Raw genomic sequence first — 14,481 nt, 5'->3', positions numbered from 1 at the left:
CTTTTTCCCCAAACTCTGTCTGAGGCGCAAGGGGGAAAGGGGCGGGGCTCCTCACTCTAGGTCTCCTGGTGAAACGCTGTCTATAATTTGGCTCTAACAAAACTGGAAACATCAGTATGAGACCTGAAAGAGCGTAGGGACACCCTAGAGCAACGCATGGAAGGAGCAGAGAGTAGAAACGGTAGAAAGGTACTCAACTTTTTCTACTACTTTTACACGACTTCACAGGCCCTCGCATACAGGTGCTGGTGCGAGGGCCTTCACAGGCCAGGGCCTTGACATAAAAGGTCATTCAAGGATCGCTGGCCTTCACAGGCCCTCGCGTCCACGTCCGGTGCGAGGGCCTTCGCAGGCCAGGTCATTCAAGGATCCCTGGCCTTCACAGGCCCTCGCGTCCACGTTCGGTGCGAGGGCCTTCACAGCCAGGTCCTTGAAGGATCCCTGGCCTTCACAGGCCCTCGCGTCCACGTTCGGTGCAAGGGCCTTCACGGGCCAGGTCCTTGAAGGATCCCAGGCCTTCACAGGCCTTACCACATTACCACGTGGTCGTCTTATTCAAGCACTTCTGAGGTAACAGCCTGCGATGTCATCGATGACATCACGTTCGTTTTGTCGGTCTGATGTCATCAGTGACAGTCAGGGACGGACGTGATGTCATCGATGACATCGCAGGCTGTTACCTCAGAAAAAATATTTTTTATACCTATGTTACATGTCTCAGCTGTATTGAAACAGTTGTAACAATCGATGTTTGTTTTGTTTTGTCTCTTCTTCTCCTTTCTTCCGAGTGGGAAGCCTGTAAACAACAACAGCTTTAGCGAACGAAGAACGACCGCCGTTTTCTTCCCCAAACTCTGTCTGTTTTATTACAAATTGTCAAAATCATGAAATCATGCAATCATACATTGAACATTCCTTTGTGCATTCATGTCCATGAGTCCTTCCGTTGCTCCAAAACCATCCATATTCCATCTACTTCAATAAACAACATCAGCCCCCACCAGCTGTGACAGCATCCATGGGCCAAATCAAAACAATTCAACAATCGATTTAAATCTTACAGATTTACATAAAAAGAAAACTATTCCTCAAGTTCAGTGAAATTGTAAGGCTACTAATTTCTTTGAATTGTAATAACTCTGAAAAATGTAATCATATTATTAGTTCTATAATTTAATATGGGCATATTTAGAGGACTAGATCGAGCTTAAGCTAGTACAGTAGAATCAATTACAGGGTAGTAGGGGAAAAGTGGTAACGTCTATCATAAATGTTTGAAACTGATGAGAACTGATTTCCGGTACATGTAACAGAGTAACTTTAACACTTCCTATCAAAAGATAACACAACCCGTCAGGATACCACCGAAATCTTAATAAGGTTGGGTCGGAGAGTGTATCGAAGTTTAGATACATGTAGCAAACTTCTATAACGGCTGTTTTACGACCGTTATAGCTACAAACCGTAATTATGAAACAAAATCACTCTTTTTCCCTCGAACGTCTAAACACGTCTAGCAAGTAATTACGAAATCAGCACCGAATGAACTTGTCAATTTACATTTTAGCGGGGACAGTTTCCACCAGCTTCACACTACTAACCTGTAAACAAGAACAGCTTTAGCGAACGAAGAACGACCGCCATCTTTTTCCCCAAACTCTGTCTGAGGCGCAAGGGGGAAAGGGGCGGGGCTCCTCACTCTAGGTCTCCTGGTGAAACGCTGTCTATAATTTGGCTCTAACAAAACTGGAAACATCAGTATGAGACCTGAAAGAGCGTAGGGACACCCTAGAGCAACGCATGGAAGGAGCAGAGAGTAGAAACGGTAGAAAGGTACTCAACTTTTTCTACTACTTTTACACGACTTCACAGGCCCTCGCATACAGGTGCTGGTGCGAGGGCCTTCACAGGCCAGGGCCTTGACATAAAAGGTCATTCAAGGATCGCTGGCCTTCACAGGCCCTCGCGTCCACGTCCGGTGCGAGGGCCTTCGCAGGCCAGGTCATTCAAGGATCCCTGGCCTTCACAGGCCCTCGCGTCCACGTTCGGTGCGAGGGCCTTCACAGCCAGGTCCTTGAAGGATCCCTGGCCTTCACAGGCCCTCACGTCCACGTTCGGTGCAAGGGCCTTCACGGGCCAGGTCCTTGAAGGATCCCAGGCCTTCACAGGCCTTACCACATTACCACGTGGTCGTCTTATTCAAGCACTTCTGAGGTAACAGCCTGCGATGTCATCGATGACATCACGTTCGTTTTGTCGGTCTGATGTCATCAGTGACAGTCAGGGACGGACGTGATGTCATCGATGACATCGCAGGCTGTTACCTCAGAAAAAATATTTTTTATACCTATGTTACATGTCTCAGCTGTATTGAAACAGTTGTAACAATCGATGTTTGTTTTGTTTTGTCTCTTCTTCTCCTTTCTTCCGAGTGGGAAGCCTGTAAACAAGAACAGCTTTAGCGAACGAAGAACGACCGCCGTTTTCTTCCCCAAACTCTGTCTGTTTTATTACAAATTGTCAAAATCATGAAATCATGCAATCATACATTGAACATTCCTTTGTGCATTCATGTCCATGTGTCCTTCCGTTGCTCCAAAACAACCATATTCCATCTACTTCAATAAACAACATCAGCCCCCACCAGCTGTGACAGCATCCATGGGCCAAATCAAAACAATTCAACAATCGATTTAAATCTTACAGATTTACATAAAAAGAAAACTATTCCTCAAGTTCAGTGAAATTGTAAGGCTACTATTTTCTTTGAATTGTAATAACTCTGAAAAATGTAATCATATTATTAGTTCTATAATTTAATATGGGCATATTTAGAGTACTAGATCTAGCTTAAGCTAGTACAGTAGAATCAATTACAGGGTAGTAGGGGAAAAGTGGTAACATCTATCATAAATGTTTGAAACTGATGAGAACTGATTTCCGGTACATGTAACAGAGTAACTTTAACACTTCCTATCAAAAGATAACACAACCCGTCAGGATACCACCGAAATCTTAATAAGGTTGGGTCGGAGAGTGTATCGAAGTTTAGATACATGTAGCAAACTTCTATAACGGCTGTTTTACGACCGTTATAGCTACAAACCGTAATTATGAAACAAAATCACTCTTTTTCCCTCGAACGTCTAAACACGTCTAGCAAGTAATTACGAAATCAGCACCGAATGAACTTGTCAATTTACATTTTAGCGGGGACAGTTTCCACCAGCTTCACACTACTAACCTGTAAACAAGAACAGCTTTAGCGAACGAAGAACGACCGCCATCTTTTTCCTCAAACTCTGTCTGAGGCGCAAGGGGGAAAGGGGCGGGGCTCCTCACTCTAGGTCTCCTGGTGAAACGCTGTCTATAATTTGGCTCTAACAAAACTGGAAACATCAGTATGAGACCTGAAAGAGCGTAGGGACACCCTAGAGCAACGCATGGAAGGAGCAGAGAGTAGAAACGGTAGAAAGGTACTCAACTTTTTCTACTACTTTTACACGACTTCACAGGCCCTCGCATACAGGTGCTGGTGCGAGGGCCTTCACAGGCCAGGGCCTTGACATAAAAGGTCATTCAAGGATCGCTGGCCTTCACAGGCCCTCGCGTCCACGTCCGGTGCGAGGGCCTTCGCAGGCCAGGTCATTCAAGGATCCCTGGCCTTCACAGGCCCTCGCGTCCACGTTCGGTGCGAGGGCCTTCACAGCCAGGTCCTTGAAGGATCCCTGGCCTTCACAGGCCCTCGCGTCCACGTTCGGTGCAAGGGCCTTCACGGGCCAGGTCCTTGAAGGATCCCAGGCCTTCACAGGCCTTACCACATTACCACGTGGTCGTCTTATTCAAGCACTTCTGAGGTAACAGCCTGCGATGTCATCGATGACATCACGTTCGTTTTGTCGGTCTGATGTCATCAGTGACAGTCAGGGACGGACGTGATGTCATCGATGACATCGCAGGCTGTTACCTCAGAAAAAATATTTTTTATACCTATGTTACATGTCTCAGCTGTATTGAAAGAGTTGTAACAATTGATGTTTGTTTTGTTTTGTCTCTTCTTCTCCTTTCTTCCGAGTGGGAAGCCTGTAAACAACAACAGCTTTAGCGAACGAAGAACGACCGCCGTTTTCTTCCCCAAACTCTGTCTGTTTTATTACAAATTGTCAAAATCATGAAATCATGCAATCATACATTGAACATTCCTTTGTGCATTCATGTCCATGTGTCCTTCCGTTGCTCCAAAACAACCATATTCCATCTACTTCAATAAACAACATCAGCCCCCACCAGCTGTGACAGCATCCATGGGCCAAATCAAAACAATTCAACAATCGATTTAAATCTTACAGATTTACATAAAAAGAAAACTATTCCTCAAGTTCAGTGAAATTGTAAGGCTACTAATTTCTTTGAATTGTAATAACTCTGAAAAATGTAATCATATTATTAGTTCTATAATTTAATATGGGCATATTTAGAGGACTAGATCTAGCTTAAGCTAGTACAGTAGAATCAATTACAGGGTAGTAGGGGAAAAGTGGTAACGTCTATCATAAATGTTTGAAACTGATGAGAACTGATTTCCGGTACATGTAACAGAGTAACTTTAACACTTCCTATCAAAAGATAACACAACCCGTCAGGATACCACCGAAATCTTAATAAGGTTGGGTCGGAGAGTGTATCGAAGTTTAGATACATGTAGCAAACTTCTATAACGGCTGTTTTACGACCGTTATAGCTACAAACCGTAATTATGAAACAAAATCACTCTTTTTCCCTCGAACGTCTAAACACGTCTAGCAAGTAATTACGAAATCAGCACCGAATGAACTTGTCAATTTACATTTTAGCGGGGACAGTTTCCACCAGCTTCACACTACTAACCTGTAAACAAGAACAGCTTTAGCGAACGAAGAACGACCGCCATCTTTTTCCCCAAACTCTGTCTGAGGCGCAAGGGGGAAAGGGGCGGGGCTCCTCACTCTAGGTCTCCTGGTGAAACGCTGTCTATAATTTGGCTCTAACAAAACTGGAAACATCAGTATGAGACCTGAAAGAGCGTAGGGACACCCTAGAGCAACGCATGGAAGGAGCAGAGAGTAGAAACGGTAGAAAGGTACTCAACTTTTTCTACTACTTTTACACGACTTCACAGGCCCTCGCATACAGGTGCTGGTGCGAGGGCCTTCACAGGCCAGGGCCTTGACATAAAAGGTCATTCAAGGATCGCTGGCCTTCACAGGCCCTCGCGTCCACGTCCGGTGCGAGGGCCTTCGCAGGCCAGGTCATTCAAGGATCCCTGGCCTTCACAGGCCCTCGCGTCCACGTTCGGTGCGAGGGCCTTCACAGCCAGGTCCTTGAAGGATCCCTGGCCTTCACAGGCCCTCGCGTCCACGTTCGGTGCAAGGGCCTTCACGGGCCAGGTCCTTGAAGGATCCCAGGCCTTCACAGGCCCTCGCGTCCACGTTCGGTGCAAGGGCCTTCACGGGCCAGGTCCTTGAAGGATCCCAGGCCTTCACAGGCCTTACCACATTACCACGTGGTCGTCTTATTCAAGCACTTCTGAGGTAACAGCCTGCGATGTCATCGATGACATCACGTTCGTTTTGTCGGTCTGATGTCATCAGTGACAGTCAGGGACGGACGTGATGTCATCGATGACATCGCAGGCTGTTACCTCAGAAAAAATATTTTTTATACCTATGTTACATGTCTCAGCTGTATTGAAAGAGTTGTAACAATCGATGTTTGTTTTGTTTTGTCTCTTCTTCTCCTTTCTTCCGAGTGGGAAGCCTGTAAACAACAACAGCTTTAGCGAACGAAGAACGACCGCCGTTTTCTTCCCCAAACTCTGTCTGTTTTATTACAAATTGTCAAAATCATGAAATCATGCAATCATACATTGAACATTCCTTTGTGCATTCATGTCCATGTGTCCTTCCGTTGCTCCAAAACAACCATATTCCATCTACTTCAATAAACAACATCAGCCCCCACCAGCTGTGACAGCATCCATGGGCCAAATCAAAACAATTCAACAATCGATTTAAATCTTACAGATTTACATAAAAAGAAAACTATTCCTCAAGTTCAGTGAAATTGTAAGGCTACTAATTTCTTTGAATTGTAATAACTCTGAAAAATGTAATCATATTATTAGTTCTATAATTTAATATGGGCATATTTAGAGGACTAGATCTAGCTTAAGCTAGTACAGTAGAATCAATTACAGGGTAGTAGGGGAAAAGTGGTAACGTCTATCATAAATGTTTGAAACTGATGAGAACTGATTTCCGGTACATGTAACAGAGTAACTTTAACACTTCCTATCAAAAGATAACACAACCCGTCAGGATACCACCGAAATCTTAATAAGGTTGGGTCGGAGAGTGTATCGAAGTTTAGATACATGTAGCAAACTTCTATAACGGCTGTTTTACGACCGTTATAGCTACAAACCGTAATTATGAAACAAAATCACTCTTTTTCCCTCGAACGTCTAAACACGTCTAGCAAGTAATTACGAAATCAGCACCGAATGAACTTGTCAATTTACATTTTAGCGGGGACAGTTTCCACCAGCTTCACACTACTAACATGTAAACAAGAACAGCTTTAGCGAACGAAGAACGACCGCCATCTTTTTCCCCAAACTCTGTCTGAGGCGCAAGGGGGAAAGGGGCGGGGCTCCTCACTCTAGGTCTCCTGGTGAAACGCTGTCTATAATTTGGCTCTAACAAAACTGGAAACATCAGTATGAGACCTGAAAGAGCGTAGGGACACCCTAGAGCAACGCATGGAAGGAGCAGAGAGTAGAAACGGTAGAAAGGTACTCAACTTTTTCTACTACTTTTACACGACTTCACAGGCCCTCGCATACAGGTGCTGGTGCGAGGGCCTTCACAGGCCAGGGCCTTGACATAAAAGGTCATTCAAGGATCGCTGGCCTTCACAGGCCCTCGCGTCCACGTCCGGTGCGAGGGCCTTCGCAGGCCAGGTCATTCAAGGATCCCTGGCCTTCACAGGCCCTCGCGTCCACGTTCGGTGCGAGGGCCTTCACAGCCAGGTCCTTGAAGGATCCCTGGCCTTCACAGGCCCTCGCGTCCACGTTCGGTGCAAGGGCCTTCACGGGCCAGGTCCTTGAAGGATCCCAGGCCTTCACAGGCCCTCGCGTCCACGTTCGGTGCAAGGGCCTTCACGGGCCAGGTCCTTGAAGGATCCCAGGCCTTCACAGGCCTTACCACATTACCACGTGGTCGTCTTATTCAAGCACTTCTGAGGTAACAGCCTGCGATGTCATCGATGACATCACGTTCGTTTTGTCGGTCTGATGTCATCAGTGACAGTCAGGGACGGACGTGATGTCATCGATGACATCGCAGGCTGTTACCTCAGAAAAAATATTTTTTATACCTATGTTACATGTCTCAGCTGTATTGAAAGAGTTGTAACAATCGATGTTTGTTTTGTTTTGTCTCTTCTTCTCCTTTCTTCCGAGTGGGAAGCCTGTAAACAACAACAGCTTTAGCGAACGAAGAACGACCGCCGTTTTCTTCCCCAAACTCTGTCTGTTTTATTACAAATTGTCAAAATCATGAAATCATGCAATCATACATTGAACATTCCTTTGTGCATTCATGTCCATGTGTCCTTCCGTTGCTCCAAAACAACCATATTCCATCTACTTCAATAAACAACATCAGCCCCCACCAGCTGTGACAGCATCCATGGGCCAAATCAAAACAATTCAACAATCGATTTAAATCTTACAGATTTACATAAAAAGAAAACTATTCCTCAAGTTCAGTGAAATTGTAAGGCTACTAATTTCTTTGAATTGTAATAACTCTGAAAAATGTAATCATATTATTAGTTCTATAATTTAATATGGGCATATTTAGAGGACTAGATCTAGCTTAAGCTAGTACAGTAGAATCAATTACAGGGTAGTAGGGGAAAAGTGGTAACGTCTATCATAAATGTTTGAAACTGATGAGAACTGATTTCCGGTACATGTAACAGAGTAACTTTAACACTTCCTATCAAAAGATAACACAACCCGTCAGGATACCACCGAAATCTTAATAAGGTTGGGTCGGAGAGTGTATCGAAGTTTAGATACATGTAGCAAACTTCTATAACGGCTGTTTTACGACCGTTATAGCTACAAACCGTAATTATGAAACAAAATCACTCTTTTTCCCTCGAACGTCTAAACACGTCTAGCAAGTAATTACGAAATCAGCACCGAATGAACTTGTCAATTTACATTTTAGCGGGGACAGTTTCTACCAGCTTCACACTACTAACATGTAAACAAGAACAGCTTTAGCGAACGAAGAACGACCGCCATCTTTTTCCCCAAACTCTGTCTGAGGCGCAAGGGGGAAAGGGGCGGGGCTCCTCACTCTAGGTCTCCTGGTGAAACGCTGTCTATAATTTGGCTCTAACAAAACTGGAAACATCAGTATGAGACCTGAAAGAGCGTAGGGACACCCTAGAGCAGTGGTTCTCAAACTTTTTTCAGTGATGTACCCCCTTAAAAATATATTTTTAGTCAAGTACCCCCTGACACGGGCAAAACAATTTTGGAATTAAAAAGAGGTACAGTGCTGTAAAATCACTGTCTGATTTATTAAAGCCAAACAACTTATATCAGTGAACCTGACAAATACATCCATATTGCAAACATTGCATGGTTAAACAAAAAAGAAAAACAGAAGACGGTGACCACCAGGAAGGTATAAAACCAGTCAAACCGTTTTATTTTAAAGGATATTGAAACTAAATACTGAATATAAAATTCAGTGCATGAACACACATTTATATTTTATCGAACGTTTTACAAAATAATTTTTCCCAAGACTTATTATGAGGAGCCTACTGATTTTTTAAAGATATTTTGAAAAGCTTCACGTACCCCCTGCAGTACCTCCACGTACCCCCAGGGGTACACGTACCCCCATTTGAGAACCACTGCTCTAGTACATCTCCTACATTAGTCATTCATATGAAAATAAATTACTTGAGGTAAGTACTGTTTACAAAGAGACAGTTATCTCTTTGCACACCAGATTGAGATGCAATTTTAGTTCAAATAAAATATTATTTATATGGTTCGCTACACAACAAAACAAGATTTTCTTTCTCTGTGATCCATAATAGATTAAAGTGGAAAAAACAGATAATATAAAGAAATAATTATATAAATGGTAAGTGTAGCATTCTAGTATCTAGTTTTGAGCCGAATGTTACAGGAATCAATCTGCTAGTTCTGCTTCAGATTTTTCCATACGGCTTGCAGTTCAAAATAAATTTTGATAACAATTGGGATTGTGGGGAGGTTGTGCTCAGGTTGAGGACGCAGCACTCACATGAAGTATAAATGATTATTTAAAACACAATAAGGCTTTCCAAGACAGATGGTTTCATTTCTGTCTTTGGTTGCTAAGTTTTGCTTTATTGCTGATTATTGTAATAATAATTATTACGATAATAATAATTACAATAATAATCAATGATTATTGATGATCACTGTGTAAACCAATAATCAGTTGAGAATTGATTTACTATTGATACTACTGATTTAGTATTGGTATTCTATAGTTATAGTATACCAATGCTTCACTTGATAATGACCAACATTATCAAGTGGCCATTAAGTTCTCACCACTTGATAATGGTGTTGGACATAATTTATTTATTTAAAAAGTCTGCCAGTTTTTGGTTTCATTTTCAAGACATTTTAAGAATTTGGATGTAGCGTAGTTTGACTTTTATCCCTGTCACACAGTTACGCACCTCTACCCTTTTTTTTTTTTCCATTGTTGGCTTCAATGTTCAAAAGCCAATGTTCTGACTTGCTGCACATTTGACATTGTTGGATACACAATTTATTTACCAAGTCAAAAGATCAGAAATGTCAATACATTTGACAGTTCAAGTAGTGTAGTTCTTAGATGCCATGTACCACATACTTTATGGAATTGCTGTAGTGACTCAATATAATAAGATAATATGTAATATTAATTAGTGTCATCCAACATGATGGAGATGTTTTGTCTGCACTGATGAAGATTCAGTCATGTTGGTGTGCTTGATGCTCAAAACTGAAAGTGAAACTCATGGAAGAACCAGCTTTTTAATTAATTCACTAAATAATTATCTAAAAACTGACTACTAGTAGTGCATCCTGAGACATTAAGTCGGTGCTTAAATATGATAAAAAATGTGATGGCAAAGCTAAAGTAACATATTCATTCGTTACATAGCTAAACACTGTCAATTCCACTCCATTGATCCCACTATACACGCACTATTCAGACTGGAAGTGCATCAAAAATGGCATTTGTACTTCCTTCAGGACACAAAATGCCCTTCATTTCTTGTGATTGTGCCCACATAACATGCATTTATCAATAGCATACTTGGCCAGATAGAAAAGTGTGCAAATGCTTTTAATTAGTGAGACACATCAGTATTTTAATAACTATAAAATACATATTTATCTCATCACTAGGCACCCAGAGCAAAGATTGTAGTGAGGTATACCCCACCCGACCTCCCTACAGCCGAATCTTCATTATAACTCTGCTAACGAGCAAAACACCAGCATATTTTCATTTTCACAATGTTGCGTGTTCTCGCTCTCATAGATCAACACATGACAGCTTCTTGTGATTCTTCTGGTGGCTTAGCGTACAAGATGTTCCTACAGATTGTCAAACAGGACTGCCTTCTTCCCACAGTGACTTTGGCGCGATCCGTACGCACAGCGTCCAACACCACCTGCGTCTCTGACATGATTAATGGCTTTTATCAACTTTCAGCATATTAAAATCTGATCTGTTTATCAGCCCGTCACCGCAGTCAGTCAGTCATCATAGTTTTTTTTCTTTTTTTTGACACACAGCAGATGGAATGTGGGTGTGTCTGCGTGTTTGTGTGAAAGTATGTCCATGTATATGTGTGTGTGTGTGAGAGATTCAGAAAAGGGAATCCAGATGCAGGCCTGTTGCATTAACAGGTAATAAATGTGGACTTAGAGTCTGGGCTTTGCTCCCGCTGCTTAGTCCACATGTTTTTATCTGTTTTTGTCAGTTTGTGTGTCTGTCTGTGTATTTCTTGGGCTTCACGTGGCCCTCAGCAGTTCTCCACTTTGAATCAGCCGACTGCTGATTGCTTCTCCATCTGAGTCCCATCTGTTTTCTTTTAAAACCTCGTCTGTCTTCTAGTCTTCTCGAGGCTGCACTCGACATTAAAGATGTTGCTTTATTCCTAACTCGAGCTATTTAGTGGCTCGTTATTCCTTACAGTGTTTCATAATAAAGTAAATATTTAAAGGTAGCCATTTTGACTCAATTTAATGTGTTATTGACACGTTATTATACACATTTTTAGGTAAAACCTAAACCCATCGGTTTTGGGAGTTTCGCCGACATCAAGGCAAATCCAGTATGATTCTCTGACTCACGCGTCAGTCACTGACTTCGTTTCACATCTGGAGGCAAGAATGAGGCAGAATGTTGTGGGACTGCAGATTGCAACACAGTGTTTTCCCCGACTTAAATCATGAGTGAAGGGTTATTTGTGTCTGGAATTTCATAATGTAACAGTGAAATCTGTGAGGAGGTCCCTTATTTGTCATAATAGCAATAAGCACTGTCATAAAACCTCGACTGCGTCTTTTGGAACAATATGTTGAGACGAGCCTTCAACAAGAAGCGTGTAAAAGCTGGAAAATGAAAGGCTTTGCCAGTTTATAATTAACAGTGTGAATTTTGAACAGGATCATTACAAGCTTTAACCTGTCAGAATTTATTATATTTACTTATTATTTTGACTTTGATGTACTTATACACATAAAAACGAAACACAATTGCCAACATTTGTTTAAAATTACTATCATCAGTTTTATTTATTTATGATACTCAGTAAATTGTTTGTCTAAAAGCTACTTAGACCCGTGTTAACCATAGATATCCCGATGTAGTGTATAAATAAAACTCTCAAATAAATCAAATGTGAGTTGATTTTCTGTGGCCAGCAAATGGATAAAAGTAGATACCTACTTGTGTTTTCTGTCTTTCTGTGACACCTAATCATGGAGTTTGATGAACTCCACTGGGACTGTAATTGGAACGGTTTGGTTTAATTCGATGAGACTAAGGGTGCATTCACACCAACCTTGTTTAGTCCACTTTCATCAAACTCTAGTTATCTAGTTTGTTTGCCTGGAAATTCTGTTTCATGAATGCGTAACAGATCCGGCTTGCGTAGAAACCAAGGTCTCGGTTCAATTAAAGTGAACTCTGGAGTGGTTTGAACACACATGTGGACCGGAGATCGCTCCAAAAGCAGGTTAGTAAACTATGGTGTAGGTCATTCTGGGTACATACAACCAAACAAACGCTCAAATCTAGCAGAGGTTTTTATGTCGTTTCCTTCAGTAGTTCTTGGTGCAGCGCCACCACAGGTAAACAGTTCATTGAAAAAGTCAACCGCACCATCTGAAAATGTTGCAGTTTTGGTCCCCAATCGAACCAAGTCTACAGGACTATCAGGTGTGAAAACGCCCCAAGATTCAGTTTTTGGCCAAAAACACGCTGCGTGAGATTTTGTGAAATTACACTGCTGCAGTGAAAGATGAACATTTTAAGGCTTTTTGCACATCTTTAACACTAACAGAGGTTCCAGTGTGGTGGCTGCTGTAAAAGCAGATGGTTTGGCTCCGCTGGTAGCCAACAATCTGGGTTGGGATGGAGGGCGAGTGCTACTCCTAATCAAGACTGGAGAGAACCCAGCACATTCTCAGCCGTAAAGGGACTTGAACTGTAGGTCCATTTGGATGCTTTTACAAGACAGTCCAGTATTTTTGTTGTATTTGAATTTAGGGTTTCAATAGACTAAGTAGGGTAGCATTTTGACTTCAAATTGAGGGCGTTTCTTGGAAAATGAGTCTTTTTTGTACAAAAACAGTATTTTTGTTTCCGTTGGACAGACCATTGATTCATCTGTCTACTTGTCTCTTAATATCCATCTCCTTTGTCATTACTTTCTTTCTAAATAGCCATCAGCATGCAGAGTGTGCAGTATGACCTATTAAAAGTCATTTGTCAAATTGCAGCCAACTGACCTGCCTACAATCAGGCTCAGTGTGAATATATCTTGACATGTGTTTTTCCTCCCCTTAGTCGAGTGCCTAAGGGCCTGTGACAGCCCGGAGCCTCTCTGAATACTAATAAAGTTAGCTGTGCTACAGTTGGCAAGCAGGGACACACACACACAGAGAGAGACAAATGGGAACTCTGTCAGCAGAAATGACACAGCGGACATCAACTCCATATTTGGATAATAACATACCTGACAGTCATAGCAAGTGGCTCTGTCAGCCTTGATCATTTTTAATACGCGTCAGCTGGAAAACATGGAATGATGCTCCAATTGCACACATGCGCACACGTGCGTGGAGATCTTTCAAAGCGTGCCAAATTATTCCCCCAAAAACAAACAGGATGCACATGCAGGACAGCAGTTCCATGCAGGAGTTGTGTGTGTGCGTGTGTGTGTGTGTCCCAGCTGTGGAATCCTGTGTCTGAAGGACACAGATGTTTGTGTGGCAGATGCTGCTTTAGTTTCTTATGTTGCCAAGTTGGAAGGTTGTCAAATATAGTTTACTTATTAGTGATAAAATGTGATATAAATCTTAATTATTGAGAGGCTATGGCCCCACCCTGTGTAAATGTTGCATAAGTAATCAAAAGACAAGCTTTTAGAAATGACAGTTTTAGTCTTCAAAGCATTTTTCAAACTACTTTTACTCCAGTTGTTCAATCAGATAACATTAAACAATGCGGGCTTGCCCTCAGCTAGCTTCACTCTCTCCATGCCACAGGCAAAACACACGAGGTAGAGCGAACGCTACGTGGCTCTGAGATTATTACACGCTGCATTCACTTGCACTTGGGACATCTGATGTTTGCTTATGGTAAACACTTGTTTAGAAAGCGGGATTAGATTGCACAAGTTGATTAAATGTGCTATGTTTTCAAAATGCCTTAATATTCTTGGAATGAACTAATCAAAATTAGGACCTTGAAGTCCAAGCCTCATGATTTAGGTTTAGAGATGCCCTGGACAGAATTTAGTGGCTGACTTTTGATCTGTGGCTTCGAAATTGACCAGTAAACACATTTTTGCTGTTTTTGTTTTCTATCTATAATAGGATGGTGGAGAAAATAGCCAACTGGGAGATTTTACCGAACAATGACTTGAAGGAAATTTTATCTTTTAGTGTTTAACTATCCACTCTTCACTCAGAGGATTAGTGAATAACCAACTGATTTCTGTCATTAAGCCGTTTTGTGTTAGAATTGCTATACTCAGGAGTAAAAAACATGGAAATGAACAAGTCTGAGGCCAGTTATTGAAAAAGTTTTGAATATTAACTTAAACAGTATCTGACTGGTGTATATGATG

The 14,481-nt window shown here is 42.0% G+C and overlaps 1 protein-coding gene and 1 long non-coding RNA gene across 6 annotated transcripts in view; one reads left to right on the top strand and one right to left on the bottom strand.

The window, feature by feature from the left end:
- The window catches only part of slc25a26 (solute carrier family 25 member 26), an 86,129-nt gene that overhangs the window by 33,765 nt on the left and 37,883 nt on the right, over positions 1-14,481 (top strand). The window lies entirely within an intron of this gene.
- Positions 2,338-3,426, bottom strand: LOC116711200 (uncharacterized). The gene is made up of 2 exons (XR_004337183.1): positions 3,245-3,426; positions 2,338-2,440 (listed from the first exon to the last, which is right to left on the bottom strand). It is a non-coding gene; the product is annotated as an uncharacterized LOC116711200 (long non-coding RNA).

The sequence above is a fragment of the Xiphophorus hellerii genome, chromosome 20 (assembly GCF_003331165.1).
Source record: "Xiphophorus hellerii strain 12219 chromosome 20, Xiphophorus_hellerii-4.1, whole genome shotgun sequence".
Lineage (NCBI taxonomy): Eukaryota > Metazoa > Chordata > Actinopteri > Cyprinodontiformes > Poeciliidae > Xiphophorus > Xiphophorus hellerii.
Note: the sequence above shows the minus strand (reverse complement) of the source record. Positions and strands in the feature narration are given on the sequence as shown.